This window comes from Cavia porcellus, unplaced genomic scaffold (assembly GCF_034190915.1).
Source record: "Cavia porcellus strain 051 isolate PalLab524CR breed Dunkin Hartley unplaced genomic scaffold, mCavPor4.1 scaffold_1, whole genome shotgun sequence".
NCBI lineage: Eukaryota > Metazoa > Chordata > Mammalia > Rodentia > Caviidae > Cavia > Cavia porcellus.
Genome location: NW_026947484.1, coordinates 137122735 through 137141413, shown reverse-complemented (window position 1 = coordinate 137141413; position 18679 = coordinate 137122735). Strand labels below are relative to the sequence as shown.

Sequence of the window (18679 nt, the reverse complement as noted above, 5' to 3'; positions counted from 1 at the left end):
ACTATAGGTCAATATTTGGTTTGTTTTAGTGTTTATGCAACAATTATAGGGTCTTTTTCTATGAATAAGGATATATATATACATATATATATATATGTATATATATAGCTTCCCACTGAGTTAAGTCTTTTTATTCTTTCGGTAATCTCTTTCAAATTTAATTACTTCCGTTGTAAGTGATGAAATATATAAGGCTCCACTTCAAATGCTGGCACTACTATGGCAACAGTCTTTTTTCCTTTACTGCAATTGAGGATTAAAACTTTGACTCTTGTCTTACGTTCCAGTCTCAGAAGTAGTTTCCACTGCAGAAGTTATTTGAAGACAGTCTTATGCTTTTTAGCAGTGGTCTGTGGCGAGCTCAATCTTGTCTACAAACACTGCAATGGGCTCAGTTTACACATGTATTAAACTAAGAGGCATTCTCTCAGATGAGTTTAAATGCACTGTATTTTTAGACAACCTACATGACATGTGTTTTTTCCCTAAAAAACAATGCCTCCACTTCAAATAAATCATGTCAAAATAAGTGATGCATTCAAAATGACATCAGTTGCGTTTGTTTAAAATTCTGGTGTTGTGTGGATGACAAGCAGCGGTTATGACAAGTGAAAGACCCAAGGTAACCACCAAATCCATTAACATTTTTCCACTTCTAAATCATCCTTAAAGAGAATTATAAATGAGGTCACACCATCCTCATGGTAGTCCGGGAGAACAACCATGCCATCTGGATTCATGCTTGTACCAGTAGAGCACTGATAGTTTTTGAAATTAACAAGGATGTGCCTGATTTGTTCTGCAGCCCCTGTCGCAAACAGTTTTACTCTTTTTGGTCTTTGTTCAAATTTGCCTTTGATTGATTTCATATAATCTTCGAGGCATTTCTTGTGGGCCTCTTCTGTGAAGCTGGCTTCCTGCAAGTGATGGCTCATGACAGTATGAGCACCAGTGACTACAGTGCTTGTGTGCCTTCACACTCTGGGTCTTCAGGGGAAGCATTTCCACCAATGAGCAAGTCACCAGTGTTACCCTCTGTTCTACTGACCGTCTTGGCCTCCACCTTCCACGAGCTCCTGGATCTTGTGAATGTGGGAGAATATCTACTCAACGTGGATGATGAGGTCCCGATAGATAATTGTGATGGTGGCTGAAGGGAGACGGTGGCCACGCCAGCTTAGCAGGCACAAGGAGCTCAGAGTGAGCACAGTGCTGCTGGAGTAGCACTCAAAGGAGGGGGAGCGGGGCGGGATGCTCTTGTTGATATATTAAGGTACGTCAGTAGCCAGTTTGGTTTTGATGCTATTATTCCTGATTTTACTACTATAGCTAAAGTGACATAGTTATAGCTATGAATCGGTTTTCTCTGTGTTTCAATATCTGAATTGCTTTGGTGGGAACAGTACTGCTGCTGATTCCTGGGGAATGGAATGTTTAGCCAAATGCACTGCAGATTTCCCTCCCAATTAAATGGAAGTGGTTAGATTTGGAGACAGAGGCAAAGACCTACAGTTACCATTTCTACAGTGCAACACTGAAAAGCAACACTAACTAAAGAAGTCTCTGTACCAACAAACACTTCCACTGGAATCAACCTGCAGACCTCAGCACACATACACAGAAAAATCACACAATTACGGGCTGGGGATTTAGCTCAGTGGTTTTTAGCACCTGCCTGGCAAGTGCGAGGTAGTGAGTTTGATCTTTGGCACAAAAAAAATAAATAAATAAAAATAAAGAAACACACAAATAAAACATAGAAACATGAAAAGATAAGGCAATGAAATGTCTCCAAAATCTCCCAAAAGCCGATCTGTGGAGTATTGAGGGGGGAAGAAATGAACAACCATACACCTGGATTATTTAAAAAATATATGAGAAGAGATAAATCAATAAAGTGATTAGTAAGTTCAGAGAAGGTATAAATAAGCAGATAATGGGCCTAATAAAACAATAGGCAAGGCTACAGAAGGTACTAATAAGAAGCTGGCTCAACTAAATAGAATGATACAAAATATGAATGTCCAGCATAAAAAAGAATTAAAGTGCAGGAAAAGACACAAAACAGAACTTCAGGAGATTAAAAATTCTGTTAAAGTTATGGACAGCAGTAGGGGGTCAAAGTGAAGACACAATGTGAGAATGAGAAGCCAGGATTGTTTTTGCTAACCAGTTACTGAGAGAGAGCTTTATCACAGCAAGAGACCATGAGAAACGCATGCAACTGCTGTTAGACGACACAAAGAAGACTAATCTCAGATTAATTTGCATAGTGAAAAGTCAGAAGAAAGCACAAATGCATAAAAACTTATTTAGAGAAATAATATAAAACTTTCCAAATAGGGGAAAAGAATTTAGCACACACACAAGTGCGGCACATAGAACCCCAAATAGCCAAAATCAGGAAAGAATCTCTTCTGTAATGTACCATAGTCAAAATCTCCGAACTCCAACACAAGAACAGATTCTTAAAAGTTGTTAGAGAAAAGCAGTGAATCACTTATAAAGGAAAACACATTAGAATTGCAACAGACTTCTCAATACAAACCGTAAAGGCCAGGAAAGCTCGGAGTCAAGTGTTTTAGGCCCTAAAAGGAAAAACCTTCTGGGCTGGGGATTTAGCTCAGTGGTGCAGCGCCTGCTGGCAAGGTCCTGAGTTTGATTCCTGGTACAAAAAACAAAATAAAAAACGAGAATCTTTCCACTCAGACTGATGTATTTTGCAACATTTTCTTTCTGAATTGATGGAGAAATAAGGTATTTCCATAATGAAGCGAACCTAAAGAAATTCATGACCACCAAACCAGCACCCTTTAAAATTTTCAGGGATATTTTGTTATTATTCTTATTTTGTTTTTTTGAGACGGGGTCTTACTGTGCAGTTTAGGCTTGCCTTGGACTCACTTTGTAGCTCAGGCTGGTCTTGAACTTGCAGTGATCCTCCTGCCTCAGCCTCCCAAGTACTGTGATTACAGGAGTGCACCACCAAGCCCAGCTTCAATGATATTTTAGACAGAGACACTAAAGCTAACAAGGCCAAAAGGCCACTAGAATGAATACAGCAGGTAGAGTGAACAGTTAAATAAAAGAGAAAGACAATCAGCAACAGGAAAATAATGCAATGACAGGAAAAAGTCAGTAACTTTCAGTAATAACTCAATGTGAATGGTCACAATTTGCCAGTCAAAAAGCACTTATTGGCAGAATGGATCAAGAAACAAAATCAAAAGGTATGGTGTACACAACAAATCCATTGCATACAAAAGGAAATTTACAAACCTAAAAATCAAAAGATGGAAAACAATATTCTATGCAAAGGAACCCCAAAACAAGGTGTCTTATTTTCAGATAAAGTGGACTTGCTGCCAAAACTGACTAGAAGAGGCAAAGAATGTCACTGCATATTAGTTAAGTGAACAATTCAACAGAAAGATATAACAATTGTAAACACGTATTGACCAAACAACCACACACCCAACTTCATAAAATAAACACTACCAGAAATAAAAGATCAGATAAACATCAATATGATTACAGTGAGGACCTCAATATTGTACTATCATGAATACATCAACTAGACAAAAAGATCAACAGAGGAATATTAGAATTGAACAAAACCTTTGGATAAATGGACTTAATAGATATCTACAGATCCATCAAAGAACAACAGAATACACCTTCTTCTCAGCAGCATATAGAACATTTGCCAAAGTAGACCACATATTAGCAAATAAAGCATGCTTAAGAAAAAGCAAAAATCTAAATTATACCGTGTATATTTAGTGCATGGTACATTTTAGATTATAGTGCAATAAAATTAGAAATCAGTGGCAAAAGAAACCACAGAAGTTATGCAAACACATGGAAATAAAGCAACACCCTCTTGAATAATCAATAGATCACAGAAGAAATCAAAGAATAAATAAGACAGTTCTTAGAATTAAATAATATTAACCGTACAACATATCAGAAATTATGGGACACAATGAAAGCTGTCGTAAGAAACTTTATAGCTATGAATTCCCACATCAGAAAAACAGGGCATGGCCAAGTAAACAACCTAACAATGTACTTGAAGGTCTTAGGAAAGAAAGATCAATCCAAATCTACAGATAGTACAAGAAAGGAAATTATAAAGATAAGAACAGAAATCAATAAAATTGGAGAGTAACGCATAAATTAAAAAACCACAAAGAATCAATGAATCAAAGGGTTTTAAAAGAATAAAACAAAATAGCCAATTATACCAAAAATAAGTCCCAAACAACACAGTCAAAAATGAAGAAGATGAAACCAGAAGAGATAATGCCAAAATCCAGACAATTATTAGCTAACTACTTTGCAAAACTATATGTCAAAAAATTGGAGAATTAAAAGAAATAGATGAATTCCTACATATGTATGAATTACCAAAACTGAACCCAGAAGTTGTAAAAACCCTGAATAATCCAATAATAGGCAATGAAATCTAAGCAGTAGTTCAAAATTCTTCAAGAAAAGCCCAGGTCCTGATGGATTCACTGCCCAATTCTATAAGAACTTCCTGGAAAAATCTAATGTGCATACTCCTAAAACACTTTCATAAAATCAAAATGGAAAGCACACTGCAAAAGTTATTCCAGAAGCCTGTATTACTGTGATTCCAAAACCAAACAAGGATCCAACCGCAAAAGACAACTACTGGCCAATCTCATTAACAAACATAGATAACAAATTTCTCAGTAAGAGATTGTCAAACAGAATGTAGTAAATCATCAAAGGAGTCATATTTCATAACCAAGTAGACTTCATCTCAGGGATGAAAGGATGGTTCAACATATATAAATCAATAAGTGTAACACATCACACAAACAGAAGCAAGGGAAAAATCACAGAAATCATCTCAACAGGTACAGAAAAGCTTTTGAGGAAATCTAACATACATTCATGATAAAAATAAAACCTTGAATAAAATAGATATGAGGGCCTGAAGTCAATCTGATAAAAGCCATTCATGAAAAACCTGCTATCAACATCATATTAAATAGGGGAAAACTCAAATCCTTCCCTCCAGAATCAGGAACAAAACAAGGTTGCCCACTATCACCACTTTTTCTTAAACAATTCTCAAAAATTAACTGGGGAGATCAGGCAAGAGAAAGAAATAGAAGGTTATGTATAGGAAAGGAAAAAGTCACACTATTATAATTTTCAATGACATGGTTCTTTACTTAGAAGACTCCCAGAATATCACCAATAGATGACTAGAATTAATAAGCAAACTCAGGAATGTAGCATGATATAAAGTTACTGTAACACAAAAGTAATCAATGATATTTCTGTACATCAATAATGAATTCACTGAGAAATAAATTAGAAAAAACAGTGCTGTTCACAGTAGCATCAAGAAAATTAAATATTTAGGAGCTAACCTAACCAGGGATGTGAAAGGCCTCTATAGTAAGTACTATAGTACTCTGAACAAGGAGATCAAACAAAATATCAGAAAATGGAAAGACATTCTCTATTTCTAGGCAGGCAGAACTGATATCATCAAAATGACCATATTTCCAAAGCTGATACATAGATTTAAAATACTCTCAATCAAAATAACAACAGCTTTCCTCATAAAAGTAAGGAAAACAGTCTTAAAATTCATATGAAAGAGACCCGGAATTCCAAAATCAAATCCTGGCTGAAAAAACAGGAGGCAACACAATCCTGGATTTGAAGTTATATTGCAAAGCTACAGTGATAAAAACAGCATGGTATTGGCACAAGAACAGGTATGGATCACTGGAAAATAACAGAGAATGCAGAAACACCTGAAGGCACATTCAGCTAACTGATCTATTCCCCTTCTAGATATCTTTCCTAAAGAGTTAAAGACATCCTATTACAATGATACATATATATGCATGTTTATAGCAGCATAATGCATGATAGCTAAAACTTGGGAGCCGCCTACATGTCTATCAACAGATAATTAGTAAAGAAAGTATTGTATTTATCCACAATGGAGTTCCACTTTCCCCACCCAAAAAAAGAAGAATTGGGAGGCATTTATAGGCAAATGGATACACCTTGAGACCATAATGTTAAATGAAATACCTTATACACACAAGCTTAAATATCACATAACTTCTCTTATAGGAGGCTCTCAAAATATAAATAATTTTTATAAAACAAAATGAAAGATATACAATAGGGGACAGTAAGATAAATGTTTTGCAAATGGGAAGGGTTTCCAGAGACAGAGGGAAAGTAGGAGGAGGGGGGAAAAGTATGAACATAAAAGTAACTGCACCTACTCCCTAAAACGAATGTAAACACTATGTAGTACAAACGTGTATTAACCAAATAAAAAGAACCTGTATTGGACTGGACGTTGTGACACACGCCTGCAATCCCAATATGTTGCGAGGCTGAAGCAGGAAGTTTCCACATTGAGTTCAGCTTAAGGCAGCTCAATGACTTAGAAAGATTTTGCATCAAAAAAAGTCTATGTAGAATGGTGCCTATTAGAGGCTGGAAGGAAACTGCTAGACAAGAAGAGTAAGTTATTGCATTCTAGAATTCAGTACCGCAGTTTATATCTATCTATCTATCTATGGATATATATATATATATATATATATATATATATATATATATATAATATTTATTGGTTTTACAGCGTTAGCTGATGAGCCTAGATTGGGGATGGTGGCAAAAAATAAAAGAAGCTTCAGCACAGTAAAGGAAACAATCAACACAATGAAGAGACAGAATGTAGAGACAACCATATAGCAAGGAAAAGCATTCACAAACTATTCATTGGACAGCAATTAATAACCAGAATATGTAAGAAACTAAAAAACAATCTCAATAGTAAAAAACAATCCCTTTAAAAATGCAAATATAATCTGAACAGACAGTTCTCAAAGGCAGATATACAAATAGCGCACAAAAATGTGAATAAAGAAAGCTCCCCAGGTGCCCAGTGCAGGCCGAGAGAACCAGGAGAGCTGCTGCTGCTACCACGGGAATGCCACATCCTGCAGGCAGCCAGCATGGGCAGAGAGAACCAATGGATCCACCTTTACCCTGAGGGAGCTGCCACCAGAAGGCTCCTTCTTGCAGTCAGCCAGCAGGAGCAGGGACACACAGAGGGTAAGCTCTGTGCATCCGTAGGCCACCATTGGAGGCCCTTGGCTCCGCAGGCAGCCATCACTCACTAGCAGAATCAGACAAATACACTCCTGTGTGTCTGCTTTCATTGTGGGAGTCCCAGTGTAAATACAGAGGCTGAGAAGCAGCCCCACATTCCACGCACCCCTGGTCATCAGTGAAGCCACAGTGTAGCTGCATAGGTCTGGAGAAGCCTGCTCCATGTCCTGCTGTCTCCCTGTAAATCTGGAATTAGAGGAAGCCAGGTGCCTGTCCCATCCCCCTATACTGCCTAGGGGTAGCCAATGTGGGAAAGTGCCTGGGGCCCCACAACCAGCTGGTTGGGAAGAACTCAGGAGAACCTCAAGACCAAGGAGCAAAAGGCAAACTCAGACCTCTAGCCCACATAGAATAAGGCTAGGAGATACAGTCATGGAAGAAAAAGGAAGCTACAGTGTAGCTGCATAGGTCAACACAAACTCTATTAAGTCCAGAAGAGTTTGGAGTGAAGTGTTTCAAGTCCTGAAAGAAAACAACCACCAACCCAGATTGATGTACCCTGAAAAACTGTCTTTCTTAACTGATGGAAAAGCAAGATACTTCCATGATAAAGAACAACCGAAGGAATTCATGACTAATAAACCAACCCTACAGAGAGTGCTAAAGGATATTCTAGAGAGATAAATATGACCATGGTTCCAGGAACAGCAGCAATAGAGGATCACCAAACAAGACAGGCAGTGGAATAAAGGGGGAAAGTGGAGGGCCAACCGCAGGAGGGTAGCAGGGCAGAGACAAATCAATGTATGCTGGTTGTAACCATTAATGTAGATGGCCTCAATTCAAAAATAAAAAGAAACAGGGAGAGTGGATCAAGAAACAAGATCTGTAGATACACTGTATACAAGAAACATTTAACTGGAAAGTAAATTCATAGACTGAAAATCAAAGGAGAAAACTATTGTTTCATGTAAAAGGAGACAAAAAAAAAAAAGCAAGAGTAACTTGTCCATCAACCACAGAATGCATAAGAAAGATATGATACTTTCATGCAGTGGAAAGCTACCCAGCTGTAAAGTAGAGTAACCTCAAGGCTCCTGTAGGTGAATGGATACAACTGGAGATCATGTTCATGGCCGAAAACAGTTCGAATTCATACTCGTGAACCCTAGCATAAGAGACAGAAGGAGTTAATGGGACCCAAAAGCAAAATAGTTTTTTTCTGTTTTGTTTGATTTTATTACGTGCGATGATACAAATAGCTATTTTGAAGAAAACGACATTATGGTAGCCATTGCTGATTTGCTATCATCTTGTTTTGAAGTCATAACATGCTTTTGTTCTTCTGTTTTGATTGGTTCTATCCTGTTGTGGTTTATTTGATTTTATTATGTGTGATGGTATGGACAACTTTTTTTGAGGAAAATGAGATATTATAATAACCATTGTTCATTTTCTGTTATTTGGTTTTGAAGTCTTGCAATCTTTTCATTTTCTTGAATGGTTTTATAATATTTTGTTATGTTTGATATTAATGTGTGTGAAGGTATGCTCAAATCCCTTAGAAGAAAAGAGACATTATGGTTGCTACTGTTCATGTCTGATTGTCTGGTTGTGAAGTGCTGTGTTGCTTGCATTGTTGTGTTCTGATTTGCTTTGTTCTGTTCTCTTTTGTTTTATTCTCTTTAAAATAAAAAAATTTAAAAATAAAGTTAAAGTATAAATCTAAAAAAAAGAAGCTCCATATCACTAGTTACAGGAAAATACAATCAGAATCACAAGGACATATTTCACCCTACTTAGAATGGTTGTAATCAAAAAGCCAAACATAAATGCTAACAAGAATGTGGAGAAAGGAAAATTCATATACTGTTGATGAAAATGTAAATCAGTACAGCTATTATGAAGGATACAGAGATTCCTTTAAATAGATCTACTGCATGGTCCAACTTTTCCACTTCTGGATATGACTCCAAAGGAATTGTAATCAGTATATTAAAGAAGTTCCAGCATTCCCATGTTTATTGTAACACTATTCACAGGAGCTAAAATACATGCTCAATTAAGGTGCCTATGGGCCAATAAAATGATAAACAAAATGTAGTGATACACACAATGGAATATTATTCTGCCACAAAAACTCAAAGCCTGTCACTTATGGAAAAGTGGAGCTGGAAGGCATTATGTTAAATGAAATAAGACAGACACAGAAAAGCAAATACTACATACTCTCTGTCATATTGGAAACATAAAAAGTAGATGTCAAAGAAGAAACTAGAATAGTGACCATTAGAAGCTAGGAAAAAATTGCTAGACAAAAAGAATAAGTTCTAGTGTTCTACAACACTGTAGGGTAAATATAGTTCACAACAACTTACTCATGTGACTTACAAAGAACAAGAGATGTAGAGTTCGATGTTCCAAACACAGAGAAATAATAACAAGGAGGCCGTTTCCAGCATAGACGTGGCAGCTACCACAGCTACCAGCTACAGCTGTGGTTGCTAGAAGTTGCGGACCGGTGTATAGAATCAAGAACTCATATCGTGATGAGTAGTAAGAAGAAAATTGTGTGTATTACTCTAGGGTTTGATGCCTTCGTCAGTCTGGTGCTGGAAGATGTCACCAAGGTGGAAATCCTACCAGAAGGAAGAAGTAGACCAGATTTTGATAAATGGAAATAACATTGTATTACAACAGCAGTTCCAATAGGAGAAGGACCTAAAGTATGAATTGATTTCCTTGACTTACTCTAGATTCCATTTTATCTTATAATGGCAGCAAAATAGAATTTAAAAAACCCTTTAATGTTTAAATTCTATAAAACTAAGTTTGCTGTTACAGTGAAACGCTTTGAAGATGAATTGTGTGCCTATTTTCTAAGTTAAACATGATTATCTCAGAAAAAGAAGAAAAGAGTCTGTTCTTTGAAGGCCAAAAAGTAGACACTTTTATTTAACTGTAAAAAATGATAAGGAAATGGAAGTGCTAATTATCCTGATTTGATACAGCACTACATTATCACATTGTATCTACAAATATGTTTAACTCCTGCCTATCAGCTAACAGGATAAAATAAAGTAAAAGCTGCTGGTCCTTTCTTTCTCTCCAGCTTCACTTGACCACTCTCACAACCATGCTCACCATGATATCATCCGCCGTTAGGTCCTCACCAAGGGCAGGGTCAAGGGATCTAATAAATTCTGGACTTCAACCTTCCAAAACTGAAGGCCAAAAAACCTCTTTTCTTTGTAACATTACCCAATCTTGGGCATTTCGTTACAACAGAGGAAAACTAAGTCAAGTGCTCTATAACACCAATCTCTAACCACTCTTCTGAGCTACTCATCATTGAGTAATCCCGTGTAAACTTGTATTACACATGTTATTAAACTTTTTTTATTTTTCTGTTGTACAATCTATCTTGCACGAGTTCAGTTTTTGTTAGGGCTTCAGACAACTAATCTGAGACAGATAGAGTAAAAATAGTTTTTCTTCTTGTTTTCAGGTCTGGACTTCCTTTTCCTGTTGGGAGCCTGAGATACATTCACCAAGTTGGAGAAGGGATTCGAAACCACCACGTGGCTGATGGCTGAAGGACTAAGACAGAAAACTCAGAAAAGATGTGGCAACTGCCTTAATCTGTGTGAAAGGCTGTCATGGTGAAGAGAGATCGGATTTATGCTCACCCCAAGGGACAGAAACAGAACCACTCGCTGAAAGCTCCCTGGGAGAAATATTTCAGTAAGAACAAACTTTAACAGGGCAAATATATTCGAGTGGAAATGCGTCTGTGGCAAAGAGAAGTTATTGTGGATTTAAAGGTGCAGAGGGGAGGAGGAGCAGAAGAAAGCAGTGAACAGACTTCTGTGTGGAAGTAACAACATAATCCAGTTTCAGCTGAAGGTTTTGAAGTTTTCTGCTTTGGCTTAACATGGAGGCTTTATTGTTCTGGAAAAAAGAAAAACACCAAGAAGGAACCATTGCTTATACCAATATGGGACAATAACTCTTTTCTAGAATGATAAGCTTGAGAGAATGGCTTTCAGGAACTAAACCATAAACCTAATGATGAAAAACGTGTTTTATTTTTTTGTGGGAAAAGCTGCATTTCTATTAATTGTATTTCTGGTAGCAAACATACTTTTCTTTGGTAAGCACATGTGGATTTAGACCACACATATGCATTATGACTTGTCTTTGTGGAGGGGCTGATGTGCCCTGCAGCTGCTCACAGAAGGCTCTGAGGGTGGTGGGAGGGCCAGGTCAGCTTGCTATTACCCTGAGCTCTAGGAGCAACTTTGACTATTTATGTCCCGTTCACTTTCCAGAAATGAGTGACCCAGACTTGGGGAGAGTACTGGTATAGAATTTTTAACTTTTGATGGATTCATTCGGAGGTTCTAGGGCAGTGTTCCCAGAGTGTGGTCCAAAGATAGATATATCTACTTCAAAGAGTAACTATAGAACAAACATCTGTGCAATCAATTACTACCAGACTAGAACATGGATGGGCTTTTTAATACTCAGCATGCCTTCTAATCACATCTAACCACAGCCAATCCCTAGAGGTACCGAAGGGGGTAACTTTGTTAATCTGGTGCTTGTCTTAATAATTTTAACATCTAGGTATCTTTAAAAACCACTTTCTTAGTTTGTTCTTATGATTTATCCATGTTGATGTTTGTTGCTGTTTCATTCCTTTGTAGACTGGATTAGAATTCTGATTTTTATCATTTATTTGTCCAACTTAGAGTTGAGGATATTTGAGTTAGATATGTCCACGGTTTATTATTATTAAGATAATGGTGCAATGTTTCCAGGGCAGTGGTTCTCAAATGTAGTCCTACCATCAAATCAAAATCTCAGTTTCCATTCTAGACTTGAGTCAGATGCAGAGGGAGAGGAGCCTGACAACCTGTGTTTTAATAAGCCCTCTGGTAGCCACTGGCAGATAAATGACATGATCTGGGTCTGGGATGTTCTTTAAGGCTCATGTGTCAAAAACTTGTTCACCAAGTTAGCACTGTTCAGAGAATGTGCCCTGGGAAGAAGATTGCATCATGAGGGCTGTAACCTCATATGTGTATTAATCCAACGATAGGTTCACAATTTGACAGCGTCTTTGGGAGCTGATAGAACTTTGGAGGTGAGACCTAGTGGAGGAAGTGAGCATAGGGGAGGGGTGCCCTACAGGAACTCTCTCTGCTTCTGGCTCCTTGTCTTTCTTTGATTCCTGACTGTCGTTGGGTTAGCACCCTCCTCTACCATGAAGTCCTATCTTATCATAGACCCATACCCATAAAGGTAGCTGACAGAGGACTGAAACTGTGAGCCAAAATAAACTTTTCCTCTTTTAATCTGGTTTTCTTAGGTATTTTGTCACAGCAACAAAAAGCTGACATAGCTGAAGCTTGAGAACTGCCCTCACATATGGATGTAGGACTGAAATTTCCAGGCTCATATTTAAATTTGCAAGATAAAAGTAAATCTATTTGCTAAAGTAACTATGCCTTTTCCAGCAGTATGTGAGGACTTTATCTTTATCTGTTGAAAATCACTATGAAGCAGCTCTGAGCAGGATTTAAATTTTACTAATTGGCTTTCTATGTTTATCTGTGAGTCTGTCCTAGGCCTCGGCCCCTTGCCTGGTGACGGGAGCTGATTCATAGTAAGTGAAACTCTCTGAATCACTGGTCCTGGCTGAGGCCTGTAGTGGCCTGTGAGGCCAGAGATACCGCAAAGGGCAAGACAAGGCCACAGCTGCTGACACTTGGCTCAAACATCAATTAGATAGGTAGAGACTGCAGCTGCAGAAATTATTCCGACAGTCTCATTTCTTCATGTCTTCATGATAAGACAGTGCTACTGAATTGACTTGATTCATTACTTGGAGACATCCTTGAAGTGACTCCCAAGATCCTGCTCATTGCTTACACTTTCCTCAGTTTCCCCACCCCTTGTTGTTGGGCCTAATAAATAAAGTGGGGGTCCAGAGAAGTCTTTGTCTTAGCCCTTGGAGTCTCAATCTCAACTAAAGGGTTCTGACCCTCGTGGAGCACCAAATTCATACCACTTGTCTCAATTTATTTAAACCTCCGCTGTACACTCATTTGGGAGACTGGGGATCTAGGTCAGGACCCGATACATATCCTTACTAACACTTGGCTTTGTCAATAAGTTTTACTTCAACAATCCAGCTGAGTATGAAATGATATTTTGTGTGGTTTAAATTTGAATTTTATTGCTCAATAATAAGATTAAGTAATACCTCAGCTAGAATTCAAACAGGGAAAAGATGATACTCTCAGTATAGGATGATTGTGTTGTATGCATACGTGGTGGGGGGAGTGGAGGCAGGGAGAGGGAGAGGGGGAGGAGAGAGAGAAGAAAGACGGGAAACAGAAGGAGGGAGAAGGAATGGCTTAAATAGGTGTGAGCTGCTGAAGGGAAATGCTGAGATAGTGCAAAAGCTCAAATCTAGCGGCAGTGAATCTTTCACCACCTTCAGAAAAAAACAGAATCCCAAGGCATAGGTCACTTTTGGAGGATGAGTGAAGCCTGTCCAAGGCAATTACACCAAGAGGGGGAACCAGGTCGCAGATATCCTGGTCTCATTTTCCTCCTGTGGGATTTCCTACAGATTTAAGATATCTGGTGAATTTGAAAGAGCCATCGCACATTTTTAGATGATTTTACCATGTTTCCTCCTTTGCAGTTTTTTTGTGTGTGTGGTACTGGGGGATCAAACTCACGACGTCATGCTTGTCAGGCAGGCACTTTTGCCACTGAGCTAAATCACTGGCCCCAATTTTTTTTTTTTTTTTTTTTTGGAAGTGCTAAACACCATTTAAAACTGATTTGTAGGCATTCAAATAGCCTGGAAATGTACTCTTTCTTCAGTTGTAAATATTTTCCCATGTCATAGACTTTTTATTAGCATATATTTATGATATGTAATAATTACATTTGTCTTAGGGAAATGATATAAATATCTCTAAGGTCTTGCTATGTAGCTCAAGCTGGTGTTAAAACTGACTATGTAGCCTAGGCTGATCTCAAACTTGCAACAATTCTCCTGCCTCTGCTTCCTGAATTACAGGAATTATAGACATGAACCACCACCCCCAACTACACTCTTGGTAAGTTTTGATATTTTGTGGCTTTTGTGTGCATGTGGTTTTGGGGATCAAACCCAGGTCTTGTGCATGCTCTACCACTGAGTGATAATCTCAACCTGTTCCTTTTGCTCTTTTAATGGTGTCTTTGTAGAAACAGAAAATCTTAATCTTATTATAGTTTAATTTATCAGTTTTTTGGAATTGCTAAGGATGCAGCTCATTGGTAGAGTGCTGGCCTAGCACGTTCAAAGTCCTGGATTCAATCCCCAGAACTGAAAAAAAAAAAAAAAAAAAAAAAAAAGGAAACCCGAAAAACTCAAAAATATGTGGCAACTAAGTAACATATTCTTTAAAAAATTCAATAAAAGTGGGTAAGAAATTAGAAATTTAAAAATGTTCTTGAATAGTTAAAATATTTTACTATCTTCTGTTAAATATTTTTATATCATGAAGATGCTTCTCCTAATTAATTTCTGGAAGGTTTATTATTTATATTTCACATTTACATGAAGAGCTGATTTACCTGGCATTTCCATCTTGATCATATCCAACATCTGCGATCTGAGTTTATTTCTGGGCTTTCTCTTCTATTCCATTAGTCTATTGCTTTGTTCTTACACTAATATTATAGTGCTTTGACTGCTGTATTATGATAAATCTTGATTTCAAAGAGAGCAAATTCTCATACTCTGCTCTTCAAATAGTCTAGGTTATTCTTAAACCTCCACTTTCCCTCATAAATTTTAGAACACATTTATCAAATTCAATTTTTAAAAATCCCAAATCTATACTTTCACATTTTAATAGGATTAAACTGATCAGATTGGGGAAAATGTACATTTAAACAAATGATTATTTCAATTTATAAATGTATTGTAAAATCCACTCTATTTATTTAGAAATTTAATTTCTGCCATACAGTTTTCTGTAGGTAATCATTACACTGCTGGGAATTGAACTCAGGGCTTCACTTATACTAAGTATATGGTGTACCACTGATCTATGAATATATTAGCCTCACTTTTATAATTAGTTCACGAATTTTGATATTATTTAAATAATATCCTTTTAAAATTTGATTTTCTCACTGTGTTTCTCAAATAGAAAAGTGAATACATTTTTATGTTGATCTTAGTTATGGCTTGGATCTTCATACTCCCCAAAATTCCTGTTGAAATTTAATCCCAGTTGAAGTAATTTTAAGAGATAAGACCTTTGAGAGCTGATTGTTTCAGGAGGGCTCTGCCTTTATTAGTGGTATTAGTGCCTTATTTGGACTGGTACCGGGTGGGCACACAGAAGAAGCAGTGTCTCTGAAACAGAGAAAAGAATCTACCAGATGCCAAATATGCTGGCACTTTAGTCTAGGCCTCCCAGCCCCTAGAACTGTAAAAATAGATTTCTATTATTTATAATTTTCTCAATCCAAGGTACTTTATTAAAGCAGTACAAACTGACCAAAGTAAGTTTTTTTTATTAGCAATCTTGCTCGTTTTTTTTTTAAACTAGGATATTTTTCAATTATTTTGGACTCTCTATAAATCACATTCCTGTGGGCAATTACTGTTTTATTCCTTTCTCTAATTTCTACAACTTTTATTATAGATATGCTATATTAGATTTAAAAATACTTTTCAGATTAAGGAAATTATTTTTACTTCTAATTTGTTAAAAGTTTTCTTGAAAAATCGTATGCCAGGATTTAGCTCAGCGGCGTAAGTACCTGGCAAGTGCGAAATCGTGAGTTCGATTCCCAATACCCCCCCCCCCAAATCATATGACTTTTCCTATTTTCTCTGATAAGGTAAAAAGTACATTTACTAGCTTTTTAAGGGCTAAAACAATTAACATACACTAGCAAACTCAACTTGGCATGATATGGTATCATAGATACAGACAGACATATAGAGAAATATTATTTTTATTTTCGTGGTATTGGTGATTGAAATCAGGGGCTTCACACCGACCTCCATCCTTAACCCTGTTAGTGCTTTTGATTTTGACACAATCTTTCTAAGTTGTCCAACCTGAGGTCAAACTTGTTTGGTACTTTTACATCTTTTTTCAGACCTGAGATTTGGTCCAATATATTCTTTAAGAATTACTTGGATAACTTAGACTTAAGGTTATTTTGGCCTTTCAAAATGAGTTAGGGTGCTATTACTCTCCGAAAGACTTTTATAATATTGACATTTTTTTTCATTAAGTGGTTAAAAGAATTTACCGGTCAAATCATCTGGGTCTGTATTTTAAGAGAAAGCTTTAAACTATGCATCTGATTTTCTTACTGAATTGTATGAGGATTCCTTTTCTTTCTTTTGGTAAATTGTATTTTTCTAGGAGGATTTTCTTACTTCACTAAAAATTTCAAATTTATTGTTATAAAGTTATTCAGCTCTTTTTATCTATTTAATCTTTTTTAAATTTGTAGGATTTGCAGCAATGTGCAATTTTCATCCCTGACATTATTTATGTCGCCTCTTTGTTTAAAACTGAGCTTGCTAGGGTTTAACACCACTATCAATCTTTTCAGTGAGCAGACATTTGAATATATTGAAAGCCTCTGCATTTATTTACTTACATTTCAGAAATTTATGCTCTTTTTTACTTGATCTGCTTCACTTTTTCTTAGGCTCAATATGTTGATTTTTTTACTTTCTTGCAGTGAATGATAGCCTTTCTTTTTTCCTAATACGTGCATCAAAAATTACAAGAGTTCTAAAAATTCTGTTAGTTGCACCCCAAATTTGTGATATATAGTATTTTTATTATTTAATTCTAAATGTTTGATAATTTTTCCATTATAATTTCTCTTTTAAATATAAGATATTTATACTCAAATTCCTTAATTTTCAACTAGTTGAAGTTTTTTTTGTACCGTGGATCAAACTCACAACCTCATACTTGCCAGGCAGGTGCTTATACCACTGAGCTAAATCCCCAGCCCATGAAGTATTTTTCTAACTATATTTTTACTGAATTTAACTAAATTGCATTGTAGCTAGAGAACACATTTTACAAGATTTCAGTGCTCTGAAACTTGAGACTTGTCTTACGGCTAAATGTATGGTCAATTTTTCTAAGTATTTCTTACATTATTAAAAATGCGTTCTGCAGATGTTAGGTGCAATGTTCTATGAACATTAATTAGAACAATTTTGCTGAAACTGTACTTCCATATATTTTAAAATCTTTCTGTTTTTTAGCCTGCTTGTTTTATATAAATAAATGAGACAAGGTCTATTAAAATATTCAACTACCATTGGGAGTTTTTTTCTTGTTTTATATTTGCTAGTTATTGCTTTATACATTTTGAGGCTACAACTGTGCATAAACCCCAAATTTTTTATCATTATACATTTTGTAGCTTATTATATATATACTTTTCCCTTCAGTTTTATATAACCTTAGTTAAGTGATATATCCCAAAAACTTTAGTAAACCAATCCGATAATTTTTTTTAATTTAAACTTTTTTGAAAAAAAACAGTGCTGGTCATCAAACCCAGGGCCTTTGCATGCTAGGCAAACATTTTTGTCACTGAGCTACATTCCCACCCCTTATCTTTTTATTGGACTACATGCTTCATTTACTTTTACATAGTATGTTCTGATATGTTTGTGCTGCTACTTTTTCAAATTAATACTAGACAGCTAATATATTTGGAAAATATGTAAGTTATGTACTTACCATATCATTCATTCTGTGCTCCAGAATTCCTGTCCTGACAGTTCTACTGAGAACCTCGCCACAGGTCGATGAGGAGGCTTCAGAATGTGTATCACAGTATCACTGTACTGGGGCACAAATCGAGGCAACTGTGGAAGCCACATGGTTTTCTGTCCTGTTGCATTATGAATGGGTACATTACATCCCACAGTCTCAGGACAGGACATTCTGGATGCTGAGACAAACAGCAATAACAATGATGGATGGTGGTGCTATCTCATTCTGTTCCCTCAAATAAATGAAAGCTTTAGTTATACCCCTTAGGTGCCTGCAGGACTAAGAAATACAATTCTATCCCTGCCTTTTGCAGTGCTGATGTCTGAAGACTGGTAAGGATATTCATGGACAGGTTGATCACGTGAAAAGAACAAATCATCTTTTTGCACCATAAGCAGGCAGATGAAAGTTTCGTAACATCGATGACTTTCTGTCTTTTTGAGATGGGGTCTCACTATGCAGTTCAGGCTGGCCTTGAGCTCACTTTGTAGCTCAGGCTGGTCTTGAACTTGCAACCATCAGCCCCTCAGAGCTGGGATTACAGAGTGTGCCACAAAGCCCAGCTCATTGGTGACTTTCTGTATTTTCTTTAAACATATGTTGTGTTTATTATTTAACATATCAATTCTAAAGACTGATTCCTTTGCATCTTTTTGCCTGTACTTTTTTCCCCTGCCTTTTATTATAAATACTCTTGTGTCTTT

At 36.7% G+C, this 18679-nt stretch overlaps 1 pseudogene; it reads right to left on the bottom strand.

Moving 5' to 3' along the window:
• Positions 1 to 638: 638 nt before the first annotated feature.
• On the bottom strand, positions 639 to 14803 carry LOC100735328 (translationally-controlled tumor protein-like; annotated as a pseudogene).
• Between the last annotated feature and the right edge of the window lie 3876 nt (positions 14804 to 18679).